Source organism: Sturnira hondurensis, unplaced genomic scaffold (genome assembly GCF_014824575.4).
Source record: "Sturnira hondurensis isolate 20B ecotype Veracruz unplaced genomic scaffold, ASM1482457v3 Scaffold0016184, whole genome shotgun sequence".
In the NCBI taxonomy this organism is placed as follows: Eukaryota; Metazoa; Chordata; class Mammalia; order Chiroptera; family Phyllostomidae; genus Sturnira; species Sturnira hondurensis.
This window is the reverse complement of record NW_028088815.1, coordinates 4,168,326-4,186,470: the sequence shown is the minus strand read 5'-3', so window position 1 is coordinate 4,186,470 and position 18,145 is coordinate 4,168,326. Positions and strand designations below refer to the sequence as shown.

At 39.0% G+C, this 18,145-nt stretch overlaps 1 pseudogene; it reads left to right on the top strand.

Moving 5' to 3' along the window:
- Window positions 1-1,887: 1,887 nt before the first annotated feature.
- Window positions 1,888-3,119, top strand: LOC119000676 (phosphoglycerate kinase 1-like; annotated as a pseudogene).
- The last annotated feature ends 15,026 nt before the right edge of the window (window positions 3,120-18,145 follow it).

Sequence of the window (18,145 nt, the reverse complement as noted above, 5' to 3'; positions counted from 1 at the left end):
CTTCAGAGAATCTCTCAGATTCTAAGACAAGAAGAACCCTTGAAGGTGTTTGTACATGAAAGAACATGACTAGAGGCAGTTTTAGGAAGACTGATCTAGAAGCATTCTGCTTTTGCTGTGTTGATATAGAGAGAAAAATCCCCTTTGTGTTGGGAAATGTTTCATTCCCAGATGTGGCCACTGGCTTGCATTAGGCCAGAACTCACCCTTGGTTTTGGGACTTGAAGTCCAGTGTTTTGTTTTGGTAGAACTTTAAAAGATATCCTTTGTCACTACTACAATATCTGAATATCTGTATGGCTCTGCAGGCAAGGTATCCCCATTGGCTCATGGGCAGGGTTTCTGATTGAGTCTGAGAAGCAAGTAGGATATTCGTGTAATTTTGATGACCTTCAACAGCACTGGCTGTTGCTCACCTGGCCCCTGCCCTCCTGAGCAGGGCAGGACACCTCAGTATTCTGTCTGGATGGGGCAAGAAAGAGGTGATCCTCTTTGGCAGTGTCCCACACAGCTGGGGAAACCAGATACTCACCTTCACTTTGCTCAGGAGAAATCACCACCAGAAAAGGTCTCTCTTGGCACTCAGCTGCACAGCTCTGGGTGGATGGGCAGTGCAGATAAAATGAAACTGTTCCTCTTACCATCTTCAATACATTCAATTCCTCACTCCCTCTTTTTTCCTCCAATGATGTGCTGGCATTTCTCTGCTGGACTCTTGGACTTTCAAATATACACTTTTACCTGTGGGAGACAGTAAAAATTTAGAGGGAATAGACTAGTGTCAATAAACGTTCACTGCCACCAATCTAATATCAACAGGAGTCTCCAATCTGGAGTGCAGAAAGAGGAGAAACTTTATTCAGGTAAACATTTTGCAAACTGGGGAAACATAACCCCTGGTGGAAACTGCAAGTGTGCTCTCCTGAGAAAAAGAGGGGGCCACTTTTTATAAAGTTCCTGCCTTGGTCCTTGATTGGCGCATTTTTACCCAAATGAGTAATCCAAATTTGCACAGTCTGATTGGTCCAAATAGCATTATTCTTATTTGTTGGAATTTCATGTTCTGATTGGTCATTATGGCGCTACTCTGATTGGTCAGTAAAGATAGATGCAAATAAGGATATTGCTATGCAGTTTTGATTGGATGGGACAGGTGTTAGCTCATTGGTTACAAGTTGATACCAGCAACATTTTTATAAAGCTCAGTCTACAGGGACCCGGTGCAGAAGTTTGAAAGTTCAGTCTGGATTTTTCCTGAAATGCAGTGTGTGAAAGAGGACTGTTAGCAATGCCTGTTAGACACTGGTTATGATTTTGGGCTCAATTAACCATAAGGAGTCCTTCTCAGCAGGTATATTCCTTTTCAAAATCGACAGTAGAAAGCTCCTACTTAACCATTTTGCTGATGTCACTCCACGGGTTCCCTTTTAAAGAATGAGAATAGCCCTGGCTGTTGTAGCTCAGTGGATTGAGTGTGGGCTTCGAACCAAAGGGTCACCAGTTCAATTCCTAATCAGGCCACACGCCTGGGTTGCAGGCTAGGTTTCCAGTATGGGTCATGCAAGAGGCAACCATACATTGATATTTCTCTCCCTCTTTCTTCTTCCCTTCCCCTTTCTCTAAAAATAAATAAATAAAATCTTTTTAAAAAAGGATGAGAGTACACATGGGAAGATTAATTTATCTTTGTTCATTCATACTTTGCAGAGAATTATTCTTATACTTTCTGATTGTGTAAAATCTGAGCAATTCAGGACATTTTGTTTAAAATCAAATGCCAAATTGAGGCTATCGAGCTGAGCTGTCGGCATGAATTTCCTAGTGCATGCTTGCTACTACCTCCATCACTGTGTTCCATCGGCCTCTTGACTTTGCTGTACTGCCAAGATGTCACTTTCTAAGAAGCTGACTCTGGACAAACTGGATGCGAAGGGCATGATAGTGGACTTGAGTGTTCCTATAAAGAACAACCCAATAACAAACAACCAGAGGATCAAGGCTGCCATCCCAAGCACCAAATTTTGCTTGGACAATGGAGCCAAGTCAGTTATTCACATGAGCCACCTGGGTCAGCCTGACGGTGTCCCCATGCCTGACAAGTACTCCTTGGAGCCAGTTGCTGTAAAACTCCAATCTCTGCTGGGCAAGGATGTTCTGTTCTTGAAGGACTGCGCAGGCCCTGAACTGGAGAAAGCTTGTGCTGACCCAGCTGCTGGGTCTGTCATCCTGCTGGAGAACCTTTGCTTTCATGTGGAAGAAGAAGGTAAGGGAAAAGATGCTTCTGGGGAACAATGTTAAAGCTGAGCCAGCTAAAATAGAAACTTTCTGAGCTTCACTTTCCAAGCTAATAAATATCTATATCAGTGATGCATTTGGCACTGCTAACCAGCCCACAGCTCTATGGTGGGAGTCAATCTGCAACAGAAAGCTGGAACTTTTTTGATGAAGGAGTTTTACTACTTTGCCAAGGGCTTGAAAAGTCCAGAATGACCCTTCCTGGCCATCCTGGGTGCAGCTGAAGTTGCAGATAAGATGCAAGCAATCAATAACATGCTGAACCAAGTCAATGTGATGATTATAGGTGGTGGAATGGCTTTTACCTTCTTTAAGGTGCTCAAAAGCTTGGAGACTGGCAGTTCTCTGTTTGATGGAGAGGGAGACAGGTCATCAAAGATCTGATGTTCAAAGCTAAGAACAGTGTGAAGATTACCTTGCCGGTTGACTTTGTCACTGCTGACAAGTTTGATGAGAACGCCAAGACTGGCCAAGCCACTGTAGCCACTGGCATACCTGTTGGCTTGGGTTTGTACTGTGGTCCTGAGAGCAGCAAGAAATAGGCCAAGGCTGTAGCTAGAGCCAAGCAGACTGTGTGGAATAAACCTGTGGGCATATTTGAATGGGAAGCTTGTGGCTGAGAGAACAAAGCCCTCATGGACAAGGTGGTTAAAGCCACTTCCAGTGGCTGCATCACCATCATAGGTGGTGGAGACACTGCCACTTGCTGCTTGAGATGGAACACGGAAGGAAAAGTCAGCCATGTCAGCCCTGGGGGTGGTGCCAATTTGGAGCTACTGGAAGGTAAAGTCTTTCCTGGGGTGGATGTACTCAGCAATGTTTAGTATTTTTGCTGCCTTTTGGTTCCTGTGTGTATCCCCTAACTCTACTTAGTGATTTCCACATCTCTACTTGGTATTAGGTAAAATCTTCCCCCATGTCAAGATTCAGCTAGTGGCCAAGAGATGCAGTCCAGGAACACTTAACACAGCTGCACAGCAGCTGGATTTCACTACAACCCAATAACAAACAATCCTGTATTTTACCCTGGATTTTACTACATTCTTCAGAATCCCATTTGAATTCCTTAGTGGCTAAACCATTGTGCATTCTAGAGTGCACAAATATAAGGATAAAACATATTTCTATTTTACCTGCTAAACTGTTAGTTTACTTCTCTTCTTGGAATAGCTTACTCTGGTTAGCATTGTCATTGTTTTGCTACTCAGCATGAAAACAAGATAAAATTCCAGTTGTAGGGAGGTAGGGAGATGAAGTTGAAGATGTATTAAATAAATGATAAAAGTATTCATTGAAACTGAAGAAAAACTGAGGGTATCAATGATGAATATTATTTAAATGATGGCTAAATTCAATACTTTGAGTATTAATTTCAACCAGGGTGACTGAAAAAAACAACAATGAGCTTCTGTGATATCTCTGAATGAAATTCCAAGAGTGTTGATCCAAAGAACATTTTTCAAAATAGACAGCACTACTTGAATTGAACATATGATCTCTTATGAAATCCACTTTGAAAGTCAGTTCTGTGTTGGCTTTTATTAAACTTAATAAATTTGTTTTCAAAATGAGTTTCCCACAAAGCCCAAAGTGAGCAGAAGGAAGAAAATAATAGAGAGCAGAGCAGAAATAAACAAAATAAAGTCTAAAAAATACAAAAGATCTATTAATCCAAAAGCTGGCTCTTTAAAAAGATAAACAAGATTGAAAACCATTTAACCAGACTCAACAAGAAATAAAGAGAGAAGAACCAAATAAACAAAATCAGAAATGAAAGAAGAGAAATAATAACTGACACTCATAAAATACAAATGATTGTAAGAAAATATTATGAACAACTATATTTCAACAAACTGGACAACCTGGGTGAAATGGATAAATTCCTAGAAACATTCAATCTTCCAAAACAAAATTCTCAGGAAGAATCAGAGAATTTGGATAGACAGATTACACCTAGTTAAATTGAAGCAGTAATAAAAAAAACTCCCAACAAAAAAAAGTCCTGGACCAGGTGGCTTCAAATATGAATTTTACCAAACATTCCAAGAAGATCTAATAGCTCTCCTTCTCAACTATTTCAAATAATTCAGGAGGAGGGATGATTCCTAAGCTAATTTTACAAGCACAGCATTATCCTAATTCCAAAACCAGATAAAGGCACTACAAAAATAGAAAATTATAAGCCAACATCCCTGATAAATAAAGATGCTAAAATCCCCAACAAAATATTAGCAAATTGAGTCCAGCAGTATATCAAAAAGATCACACAGCAGCCCCCTGGCTGGTGTGGCTCAGTGGATTCAGTGCCAGCATGTGAACCAAAGGGTCACCAGTTTGATTCCTAGTCAGGGCAAATACCTGGGTTATGGGCCAGGTCCCCAGTGGAGGGAGCATGACAGGCAACCACACATTGATGTGTGCCTCTCCCTCTCTTTCTTCCTCCTTTCTTCTCTCTAAAAATAAATGAATAAAATCTTTTTAAAAAATTATACACCACGATGAAGTAAGGTTTATTCTGGGAATGCAAGGTTGCTACAACATTCAGAAATCAAGAAATGTGTATACCACTTAAACAAAATGAAGGATAAAAGCCATATTATCATATCAATAGAAGCAGAAAAAGCATTTGATAAAATTCAGCACCCATGTATGATGAAAACTCTTAGCAAAGTGGGAATAGAGGGAACATACCTAAACATAATAAAAACTATATATGGCAAACCCACTGCCAGTGTCATGCTTAATGGGCAAAACTACAAGTGTTCTTCTTAAGATTGGGAACAAGACAGGGATGTCCATTTTCACCTCTCATTCAACACAGTACTGGAAGTCCTAGCCACAGCAATCAGATAAGAAGAATAAATAAAGGCATCCAAATTGGAAAGAAAGAAGTAAAACTGTCATTTGCAGATGAAATGATACTGTACATAGAGAACCCTAAAGATTCCACCAAGAAACTACTAGAACTGATAAATGAATTCAGTAAAGTAGCAGGATACAAAATCCATATCCAGAAATCAGTTGCATTTTTATATGTCAATAATGAACTATGAGAAAGGGAAATTAAGATACCAATTCCACTCACAATTGCTTCAAAAAGACAAGAATACCTAGAAATAAATCCAACCAGGGATGTAAAAGACCTACATTTGAAAAATCATGATAATGAAGAAAGAAATGAAGAAAATACAAATAAGTGAAAGCACATTCCATGTTCATGGGTAAAAGGAATTAACATCATTAAAATGTCCACACTATCAAAAGCAATCTATAGATTCAAAGCAATTCTTATCAAGATACCAATGATGCATTTCACAGAACTAGAACAAATATTTCAAATATGTATATGGAATCACAAAAAGTCTCAGATTAGCAACAGTAATCTTGAAAAAAGAACAAATTTGGAGGAATCACACTGCCTAGTATCAAACTATACTTATAAGGCCATAGAAATCAAAATAGCATGGTACTGGAATACAAACAAACACACAGATCAATGGAACAGAATAGAAAGCTCAGAAATAAACCCATGTCTTTATGGTCAATTAATATTTGACAGGAAGCATGCACATGCAATGGGCTAAAGATAATTTATTCAATAAATGGTGTGGGGAAAATTGGACCAGTAAATCCAGAAAAATGAAACCAGATCACCTTCTTATACCATACACAAGAATAACTTCAAAATAAATTAAAGGCTTAAATGTTTGAATCAAAACCATAAAAATCCTAGAAAACATAGCCAGTAAAATCTCAGACATTGCTTGTAGCATATTTTTTCTGATATATCTCCTCAGGCAAGGGTAACAAAAGAAAAAATAAGCAAATGGGACTACATCAAACTAGAAAGTTTTGCACAGCAAAGAAAATCATCAACAAAATAAAAAGACAACCCACAGAATGGGAGAACATATTTGCCAATACATCTGACAAGGAATTAATATCCAAAATTTATAAAGAACTTATACAACTCACCACCAAAAAACCAAACAATCTAATTAAAAAAATGGGCAAAGAACCTTAACAAACATGTCTCCAAAGAGGACATACAGATGGCCAACAGACATAGGAAAACATGTTCAGTGTTACTAATCATCAGAGAAATGCAAATGAAAACCGCAATAAGATACCACCTAGCACTTGTCAGAATGACAATCATCAGTACTTCAACAAACAATAAGTGCTAGCATGGATGTGGAGAAAAGGGAACCCTTTTGCATTGTTGATGGAAATGCAGCCACTATGGAAAGCAGTATGCAGATACCTCAAAAATTAATAATGAAGCAGCCTTATGACCCAGTGATTCTACTTCCGGGAATTTATCCAAAGAAACTTGAAAGACTAATTTGAAAGAACATAAGCACCCATATGTTCATTGCAGTGTTATGTACAATCACCAAGATATGGAATCAGCTCAAGTGTCAATCAGTAGATGAGTGGGTAAAACAACTGTGGGACAGTTACACCATGGAATACTACTCAGCCATTAAAAAAGGAGATTTTATCCTCTATGACAGCATGGATGCATCTGCATAACATTATCCTAACTGAAATAGGCCAGTCAGAAAAAGACAATTATCATATGATTTCACTCATATGTGAGATCTAATGAACAAACTGAACAAACAAGCAAAATAGAGACAGACTCATAGATAGAAAGCAGGCTAACAGCTCTGTGTGTAGGGTTAGTGGGTGAATGGATCAAGTAGAAAGGAAAAAGACTCATGGACGCGAACAACAGTGTGGTGATTGTGGGAGGAGGGAGAAAAGGGGGATAAATGGTAATGGAAAAATTACAATAAGATACAATAGAGTTTTTTTAAATGAGTTTATGAACTGTTTTATGAACTATTTGTAACAGAGGCTGCTAGAGCTCACCAGTATCAAACTTTCCTCTGCTTCCTTGTCACACAGCTGAACTGCACCTCCCAGGTCCCTGTTGTCTGGGACTGACCATAAACTAGTCTTGGACAATGAAATGTGGAGATAAGTGATGTGTGTCATTTCCAGATGAGTCCCCTAATTCTTCCTTGGATTGTCTGTGTCCCACTTGCCTTGTTTGTGTGCTAGATGCAGAGAATCTTCTGAGGACTCCAGGACTCTAGAGGATAGAAGGGCCATTAGACAAATGAAGCCTAAGTCTTTGAATAACTACACAGAACAAAGCTCCCTGCTCCCCAAATCCATATTAGGTTGAGAGTCTTTTTTGGTTAAGCCAATTAGACTTGGCTATTGTAGGTTATGGCAGTGAGCTTCTCCTGAGTAATATACATCATACCTCTTAGATTCTAATGAAATTGCTGAGACTCTGTGGGTGACACCTACCTGGACACAACTTCTGCTCTTGGATTTGTGCAACAGTGGTGTTGTGCTCTTTTAGAATCCAGGTAAGCCCCTACTCTTGACTTTGCTTTTGTTTCACTGTCAATCAGTGCCAATCAGTCTAACAACTTTAGCAGGAGATTTCCTTGAGGAGAGTTAGCTCTGTTGCTGATAATAAACTTTGACTTTCCAGGATCCATTGCTGTACAGTTTGTCACTCCTGTATTCACCAACTCTATTTAACAGGACTTAGAATTTCAGCCCCCATATCCCCGCAAAGTACCTGGAATCTTTCCTGCATTTCCTTGAACATGTGCTTTGAGATTATGAACTGTCAACTTACAGGGTCAGAACTGTTAATAACATAACCAGTCTACTGAATTCCAGGTAATTAGAAATCTATTTTAAATCAGCCTCAAGTTCCCTTTTTGTGTCCTCAGGGAGAGATATGCACAAATTAATTCTATTTGTGCTGTGAAATGAGTCAGAGTGCAAACAAGTAATTTGACACAATTGACCAAATTCTCAAGTACTAAGTTCAAAAGCCCCTGGTAGACTGAGTGAATTAATGAATTTCTCTGGCTGCTCAGATTTGCTAAATGCGTGTTTTTATGGACTTAGCTACATAGATTTACTGGCTTCTCAATAATTTAATATGGATAGAGGTCTGGATCTTGTCAGTATGCTCCTGGAGGGGCCCAGATGCAAAGACCACGTCTGCTAGATAACCTTGTGTGTAAATGTAGGCTGTGGTTCTAACAGCTGCTGATAGTTGTGGTGAATAACAATGTTTTATAGTATTTTTTGTCCAGCAAAAATGTTTATGGTCATATCAAAGTAGCCCATAACCATGTATTTTGGTTGAAAAGAAATTATTGAGAACCACTAGTTTGAGTAGCTTGGTTTGTTTGGTTTTTAGATTAACAAATATCTTTACACATTCATAAATTTGAATTGTTTATCACTTTCTCAGAACTATATTCCATTTGGGTGAACTAAGTGATAGATTGCATGGCCTGGAGTCAGCTAAGAGAAGTTATAGTTCAAACCTCTTCAAATGATAGTCCCATACCTAACAATGCATAAAACTGGGAGTAATATTAATGATTGTGTGTAAGAAAAACTTTAAGAGACCTCTAAAGGAGATGTTATTGCTCTGATATTCACAAATGTAGGTAAAAATCACACCTCTGAGGATTAAATTGATGTTAGGAAAAACATGATTGCATATAAAGGATCTATATAAGCTGTGAAACACTGTATTAAATAAAGGTTATCATTGCTTCTTTTATTATACATGTGTATTGTGCATCTATAATATTGTAAGCCAGACACTTTTCTTAGTCAGTTAGATGTATCAGCAAACAGTTAAAAGTCCATGAATTATAACAGATATTCTAGTTCTAGAAAGGTAATATATAATAGATTTTTAATAGAAGGTCAGGAGGTGACTGAAGATGCTTTGATACAAACTAAAGTAGTGTAAGTGTACAGTTACAGGTGCTGCCTATTTTACATAATATGGTCAGGGAAGTCCTTTCTGAGGAGGTGACATTTGATGGGAGCCCTAAGAAATGGGAAGGAGTGAACCACATAGGGGTGTGGAAGGGGGTAAAGATATGAACATCGAATATTGAGCATACAAATGTTATTCATAGCCATGAACTTGGATGAGATCATCTAGAGAGAGAATATTGAGAGACACTAGATAGGCAAGAGAAAGGAAGCACTCCCAAATCACTCCATCATTTAGAGGATTCAGAGAAGGAGAGGCAGCAATGCTGACCAAGAAAAAGAAACAAGTCGGATCAGAGGAGGACCTGGAACATGTGTTGTGTCTGAAGAAAGGTGAAGGAAGTGCTATAAGTAGAAAGCTTGATCATGTGGTTATCCATGTGGAAAAAACATTATAATTAAATCTCCACTTTACCTATATCACAAAAACAGGTGCCACTTGGACAAAATACCTAAATGAAGAGCGTAACTTTAAAAGTTTTTTTAAAGATTTTATTTATTCATCTCCAGAGGGGAAGGGAAGGAGAGAGGGAGAGAAAAATCAATGTATGGTTGCCCCTCGTACACCCCCTGCTGAGAACCAGGCTGCAACCCAGGCATGTGCCCTGACTGGGAATTGAACTGCCATCCTTTGGTTTGCAGGCCCGCACTCAATCCATTGAGCCACCCCAGCCAGGGCTTTAAAAGTTTTTTAAAAATTATTTTATTGTTTTTCAAGTACAGTTGTCTGCATTTAACTCCTACCACTCTCCGCACACCCCAGCCATCCCTACCTCTCTCCCCTGCTTGCACTCCACCCTTGGTTTTGTCAATGTGTCCTTTATAGTTGTTCATGAAAACCCTCCCCCCCCATTATCACCTCCTACCTCCTCTCTGGTTACTGTCAGATTGTTCTTAATTTCAATATCTCTGGTTATATTTTGCTTGCTTGTTTGTTTTGTTGATTAGATTCTACTTAAAGGTGAGAACGTATGGTATTTAAAAGGTTTTTAAGGGAGTGTATGAAAATATCTTTATGACTCCAGTCACTGGAACTATGTCTTTGAAAGGACATAAATAGCACATATGACAAAGGGAAGAAACTAATGCATTTTTAACTTCTGTCCTGGCTGGTATAGCTCTTTAGGTGGATGTGAACCAAAAAGTCAGAGTTCCAATTCCCAGCCAGGGCATATGCCTGGGTTGCAGGCCATATCCCTAGTTAGGAACATGTGAGAGGCAACAATTTGATGTTTCTCTCCCACCCTTTCTCCCTCCCCTCCCATCTCTAAAAATAAATAAATAAAATAAAAAATAAATTTCTATTCATTAAAGAACAGTATTAAAAAGGAAAATGAAAAAGCACAGACTGCAAGAAGGTATTTGCAGCATATACAACCATCAAAAGCTTCTTAATAATTCAGAATATATTAAGAACTACAAATTGGTGAGACAAAGACACATAAGCCAATAGAAAAAAATGGGGAGATGACATAAATAGACCCTTTTCATTACAGGAAGCCTGAATGGACAATAAACATATGAAAAGATATTTAATGTCATTAGCAATTGAAAAATGAAAATTTAAATCTGCAAAAGATATCAGTTTACACACACCAGATAGGCATACATTTAGAAATCTGAAAATATCCAGTATTGACAAGGAGATGGAGCCTGTAAAACATTGTTCATTGCTGGTGGGAATATAAATTGGTACAATCATTTTGGATCAATTTTGGTGTTATTTAATACATTTAAAGGTGCACACACCCTGTGACCTGGCTGTTGCTTTCCAGAGAAACTCTTGCTCCTGTGCACCAGAAAGCCTGAACAAGAATGATCATAGAAGCACTGTTTATAATAGCAAAAAAAAAAAAGAAAGAAAGAAAAGAAATAATATTGTCATTAACATGAGAATAGATACATAAATTATGATATAGTCATTATGGTAGCCAGCCTTCAAGATGGCTGTTGGGAGTTGTCCTTCCTAGTTTCAGGAACTGTAGCCTCCCACAGCAAAGGTTGAGTGGAAAGAAGCTGCTTAGGAGACAAAAACCTATCTCCTCTCTATGTCCCCTTTCTTGGCCTGGGCTGATGGCTGGTTAGCCAAGGATGGGTAAGATTCTCAAGGAAGAAACAACCTAAGGCAGGCACAGTCACAAAGGTACCATCAGGAAAGGACATAGAGGACTTTAGAGAAGGGGTAATGAAACTTCACCCCTCAGCTTTGCTATAGCCTGTTACAGACCTCATTCTATCTGTAAGCAGTCTCCTAATCTCTTGGCTGCCTTACTTCCCCCTCCTGACTTAAGCCTAAAACAATGCTGATGGCCAGTACAGCCCTGTGCTAGAAAGGGTAGTTCCCAGGGGGGCAATCAGGCCTGAGGAATAATACACTAAATCTTTTAAAACTTGCTTGCTTAGAATGCCCCCAAGTTAATATGTACTAAATGTTTAGGGTCCAAGCACAAAATGAGCTTGTTTCCCCAGGTTTTATGGCCAATTGGCATCACTCTGTCTACCAGACCCTGACTCAAAAAAGGCCCTTGAGATTTTTTAAATGTTATCTATTAACCGTATCTCTCTTCCTTGATCATTACTGTTTAACACTGATTGATGAGCTTTACGTATGTTCTATGTATCCCTATATAAGCTAAACTCAATAAAAACCCAGGGAAAGAGGTGCTCAAGGCTTTTCTCCTCTGAGAGATTAGCCAGCCTTTTCTCCTCAAGCAGGTCATGTCTTGGGGAAATGATTCATTTCCCCATGACGCTGATCTATTTCATCCATGACACTGGGGGACACTGTGAGACAGGGTCTGCCTCTGATGGCCACTTGATAATCAAGTTCTAGTGTTCATGTACCTTGTGTAGTCCATTCCCACACTTAATAGAGGTGAACTGTGTAACCAGTAGGACAATTCAGAAACAATAGGTGACTTCCAAGGCTGGGTCATAAAAGTCACTGTGACTTCTGCCTTGCACTCTTAGATCACTCTCTCCAGAAGAAGCCAGTTACCATATTTTAGGTATACTCAAGCAGCCCTATGCAGATATCTACACGGCAAATAACTGAGGCCTCCTTCCAAACCAGCACTAACTCGTGGTCTTATGAATGAAACACCTTGAAAATGAACTATCAGCCTAGTCAAGCTTTCAGATGACTGCATACTTATCATGACTGCAAACTCATGGGAGACCCTGAGATAGAACAACTCAACTAAGCCTCTCCTAAATTTTCTATCTATAGAAATTGTTAATAGTTGTTTTGAGCTGCAAAATTGTGGAGTAATCTATGTCTCTTGCACAGACATAGGTAACTAATATGGGCATATATAAGGATACTACCACACAGTAGTGATAAGAAGCTATGATTACGAGTAACATCATAAATCAATTTCATAAATATAACATTGAAAGAAGAAAACAAGTTACAAAGATGTTTGGTAAGTTATCATTCATATAAGGTTTATAAAATAAAAACTAAATAATACATTGTTAGAGGTATACACATATATAGTATACCTCTATATTTTATAGGGTAGTAAAATAACAATAAGCACAAAATTCAAGAGAATAGTTACATCCAGGAGGCAGGAAGGGACAAGCAGTCAGAGAAAGATACACAACAGTTTCTAGTGGAGATGTTCTACTTTTTAACTTGACTGATGGGTATACTGGTGTTTATCACATTACTTTTGAATGTATGAAAATGTCATTTTTTAAAAGAAGATGGAAATAGTTGACTGTGTAAAGGAACTAAGGGTTCAGTTATGCTAAAGGACAAGGACTGACCTTTGGATCATACCAGGTAGAGGTCACTGATTATTTTAATAAACACTATTTCACTGAGTCACTGAAAAACCTGCTTGGAATGGATTAGAAAGAGAATTGGGAGGTTGAGAAATCAACACAGCAAGTATCACCAACTCTCTGAGCTTCTTTGTAAAGGGGAAGAAAAAATAACATGAAAGGAGGAGGGGAATAAAAAGATATCTATTTTTGGACAGAATATATTTTGAAGACCTAATAGGAAATGAAAATAGTTGTTTCAGGATAGACAAGTGAGAATTTTATCTAGTTTTGAATACTTTAGAGATGATGAAATACAAAAATTGTTTATAGATATAATTGATAGAATTGTGTTATTAATAAGGTTGGGTGGGCAGCAGTCTGCAGGCAAAAAAAAAGAGCCCACAGAATTACATGATCTTAATTTAAGTCAGCATATCAGTGATGGAGAAGGCATCAAAACCATCCCTGGTATCTTAGGGCGGGGATGAAGAAAAAATTATGGAACAGATACATTGTTTCTAGGAGTCACCTTTTGATTCTTCTTTTGTTCTTATGGTCCTCTCTCTTTTCTTTTCTTCAGATTCTCTTCCCAGACTCAACATTTCAGAATCTGATCTCAGTTAACAAAATCACACTGAAGTATACAAATTTAGGAAATTCATTTGGCTCCCTTTGGGGAACTTTTGGGACTTTAATTCAATTCCATAGTTGAAACTCTAAGTTGAAATATGTAGGTGTCTCATCACTCTAACATTGTGTGACTCCATGAATTTAAAGTCTTCATGACAAGTTAGTGGATATCTCAACCCAATTTAAATTAATATGGAAAGCAGGTATTAATATTATACTTTAAATGATGAGGTGTAAGGTCAGTTATGATGAGCCACCCTTCTTTTATTGTATAGGTGTAGTTACATCAGCACTCCATTTATGTCATGTAGTCAAATTGTAAAATTTGACAAATGTTACAGCTAGAGCCAACCATCTCTATAGTTAGAAACCACACCTGAGAATGAAAAACAGGAAAGAAAGGTGAATCCTTTCATGATGTCAAATACCTAGGAGAAAGGAAAATATTTCAGATCAGAAACTAGAATCAGAAGGGAGGCCCTAAATGACAAAAAGGGCACTTTCCCTTTAGGTTTAATTATAGAGAGATCAAAGTGTCCAGGGAGAACCTAGTAGTGAGAAATCAGCTGGAACCATGTAGAGAGACAGGCCAGGAGTACTCTTTCTTTGGGATCTCATTTGCAAAGGGAATGGACCTTGGGCCTTGGGGACAAAAGGAAAGCCATGGTGGTATTAGAGTTTATTTTAAAGTGACTTGTGCATATTTCTCATATTCTCCATGGTTCATCTCCACTGGCATCCAGTAAAGTCTTGCTGGGTCTAGCCTGTCTTAACAACAACAGAATCTAACATTACTGAGTACACACTATGTGACAAACACTGCATAAAGTCACATGACCATGTGAGAGATCACTGGGTTAGGGAACACTCAAAGGATAGAATTAATACTCCTACATCAGCCCCAACATGATGTATCAAATTCTAATTCAAGAACTACATTTTGGAGGCACTGGTACTTCCTTACTTTGGGAATGTGAGATCCACATAGAAGAGAATATTGAACTTGGAAACTGAGAGAAACGAATGAGGTCAAACTAGGAAAAACTGTGGTGAGAAAAGCAGAATCCAAGAAAATGTATGCAAAGAGAGACAATGAGAAATACTGCTGAAAACAACAGTTACAGGGAACAACAAATGAAGAGAGAATATTTATTTCTTATTTTTAAAATCATTTTTTAAATTTTCAATTACAGTTGACATACATTACTATTTAGTTTCAAGTGTACACCCAGTGGTTAGACATTACATAATAAGTGATCATCCCAATAAATTTCACACCCACCTTGTTACTGAACCCAACCAGTAGGGGAGTCCTACCACTTGCCACCTGTCAGGCAAAGCTCCAAAGACAGAGTGTGGTGGAAAGGAAGGGAATCTTTTATTTAACAATTTTTTAAGCTATTTAAATATTTGTCATTACAACTACCACATAGATTCAAGAACTGAAAATAATGCAAGACAACTGAAGAAGGCACATAATCTTTGGTCTAAGACACCCCCCAAAAAACATCCTGTCATCCTCTGCCAGCTCAGTTCAAGTCTGAACCAGTGACCTCTTCTTCCACCCAAAACTATTGTAAATGTAGGTGGCTTAGTGAGTCTCCAATCACTATCTAGCTTCAGGCATCTTTCAGAGACTGTACCTACAGGTTTCTATTTGTGGCACACTGTCCTCTTTCTACCACCCCTCATAAGCCCACACTGGTGACCCTTGAGATTCTGCTTGTGGAGAGGGGTCTAGGGCCTGTCATTGACAGTCCCAAGCCTCCTTCTTTCCCCTCTTACAATCCCTAATGGCCAGGGCCTAGGACCTCTAGTCCTAGACAGTCAGGAAAGAGGGGAGATCTAAAAAGAGGGAAGATCTAGAAAAAAGAGGAGATCATTTCTGCCTACTCCTGTTGAATGATCTCACCCAGAATCCTTTGTGTCACCCAATGTATGTTGCCCTGGTTGCTAGGGTGACATACACATGTGCAACTCAACCCCTCCCCCATTTCTGTGGCAGAGCCCCTGTTACTCTATTACAACTGCCCCCTTTTAACATTCCAAACACTTGTAATCTTACAAGCACTAGCGGGCGAAGATCTCGTTCTTCTGTAACTACTTCCTGCTGGCCAAGGACATAGTCCTACCTATCCTCTGGTCCAGAGGTCACTAATAAAAGGGGGTCTGGAATCGAGGTGAGTCTTCATGCAAGGGAGAAGAATCTTGCAAGGTCCAGGTCAGTTGGTTGTTCCTGGAAAGTGGCATGCACAATGTCCAAAAGCTGGCACTGATGGGCAGTTTGCCAACCTTTTGTATTCTGGGGACAATAAATTTAGCAAGAGGATTAGAAGGCACAATCAAAACCACACAACTGAACAACCACAATTCCCCCCTTTTAATACATCTGGACCTTTTCTGTCCAAGTCATTAAAGCAGAAAAAGAAAACCAACTTCAAAACAAAGCTGGTAGGCTGCCCCCATACTTCATCAACTCAACCATCTAGTCCAGCTAAACCACTGAGTCTTAAGAAGTGGCAATGTAGGTGGGATTCTCAAGTGGGTCCCACCTACACCATCTCTAAGTCTGTAAGATTATCCTTTGAGAGGACATTCAGCTGCAAGGCCTTTGCTGAAATGATATCAAGCAGTGACAATTTGAAAGCCAACTTTGAGGACAGCTAGCCACGCTAAAGTTCAATATTCTTAATTGAGCCTTGTGATCTTCCTTAAAACCTGATTCCTGTCCCTAAAATCACACTCATTATCATCCAAATTCTAGAAGGATCAAGTAGGGAAAAATACATAGCATAAAGGAAACTCCTATCCTTCTAGTGTATGACAAAGTTTTATCTTTGTGCCTTATGTCTTTATTACTTTACTTTTCAACTTAATGTGAAGTTTTAACCTTTAGAAACCTCAATTTCTTTATCAAAGCATAAACCCAAGGTGAGAACAGAGTTTCAGAAGAAGTGGGGGAAGGACTGGAACTAGCCTTAGACTCTTGTCTCACACACACAAGTTCCACTAATCAGTCACACAGATGACCTGTCTGAGATCCACATGGCATGAAGCACAGCCAGCAGAGACGTTATCTCACACCATTCAGTAACACAGATGACCTTTATGAGGTCCAAATGGCACAAAGCCCAAATGGCAGAGATGTTATCTCATCCCAACCCACAAATGACCCTGACCAGGTCCAAATGTCATGAAGCCTAATGTCAATAGCAGAGACAGAAGATTCCTGGTGTAAATAAAACAGCTAAGTTCCCTCTAGTCTCCACAAGAACAGGAAATAAGCAAATAATAACTGTAACCAAGAACTGAGGTTTCTTTAATTTTAAGTTAAAACTCTCACAACTTTCTATACTCATTCAGAAATAACCATAACTTCCTTTCAATCCTTGTTCTTTTCAACAATGGAAAAGACCATACTCTAACTCAGTGTCAAGCAGCCTAAAGTCCCTACATTTTCAAACACATAAATAATGTAATGGAACGTGATCACTTTTCACTGGAACCCACTGTCTTCCGACTGTGAACAAAAATTTCTTTCTCTTCTGAAAGAGAAATTTTAAATCTCCTTCTGGAGTATAAGTCTAGGTGTCCTTATCAGAACGCTGCAGCAGTGTTCAAATCCTCCTTAGGAAGTGCCTCTTTTATCCGCGTGGGTGGATCCAAGGCTTAATTCCCATGAGCTTTAGAGAAGAGTGCTTTGTTAGTTCGTTGAGCACCAGTCTGTTGCTCAGCTAGCTGCTGTTCAGGTCCTTGAGTCTTCAGATTTTTAATAAGATTTGGTCCCCTGGCTGGCTGGAATGCCATCAAATGGGTAGATGGACCTGAAATGAGCAAATGTGCAGAATGGTTAGTGTTTGCCCTAAATGTTGCACATATTGCTTAATTTTTTATTCATGTTCCAAATCTAGGGGTTTGGCACTCCCAGAACCAAGATTTGGAAGAGTCTCCCATAAACTATTTCAAAAGGACTTAATTTAAGACCCCTTCTGGATGCTGCCCTAATCTGGAGTAAAGCAATAGGAAGAGCCTGGTCCTGTTTCAAATGCATTTCCTGGCAAATTTTTGCCAGGGTCTTCTTTACTGTGTCACTCACTCTCTCATCCTTCCCACAGATTGAGGTCTCCAAGATGAGTTTAGTTTCCATCTTATTTGCAGTGCTTGTCCAACCTTCTGGGAGATCTCCAAAGTGAATGATGGTCCATTCTCACTCTGAATACAGTGAGGAAGGCCAAACCTATAAATTATTTCTTTACATAGAAGTTTTACTACCTCAGTCACCTTCTCAGTTCTAGTAGGGTATGCCTCTACCCAACCAGAAAAAGTGTCTACAAAAATGAATAAAAATTTGAAATTCCCTCTGAGTTTAGGCATTTGTATAAAGAAGAAGGGTTTGCAGGAACAAGTATGAAGGACACATGGAAAAAACAAGGGGTGGGGGTGGAAACGGGAGGGAGGTGAGGAGGGTTGGGATGAGACTAAAAGGCATAAAACTGTACTTGAATAACAATTTTTTAAAAAGTCTACTTTCCAGTTTTCAAAAGGGCATAACCCTTTATATTGTACTCCCTTTTTTTCTGGGGTGCATTCTGTCCAGTAGATTCACTGT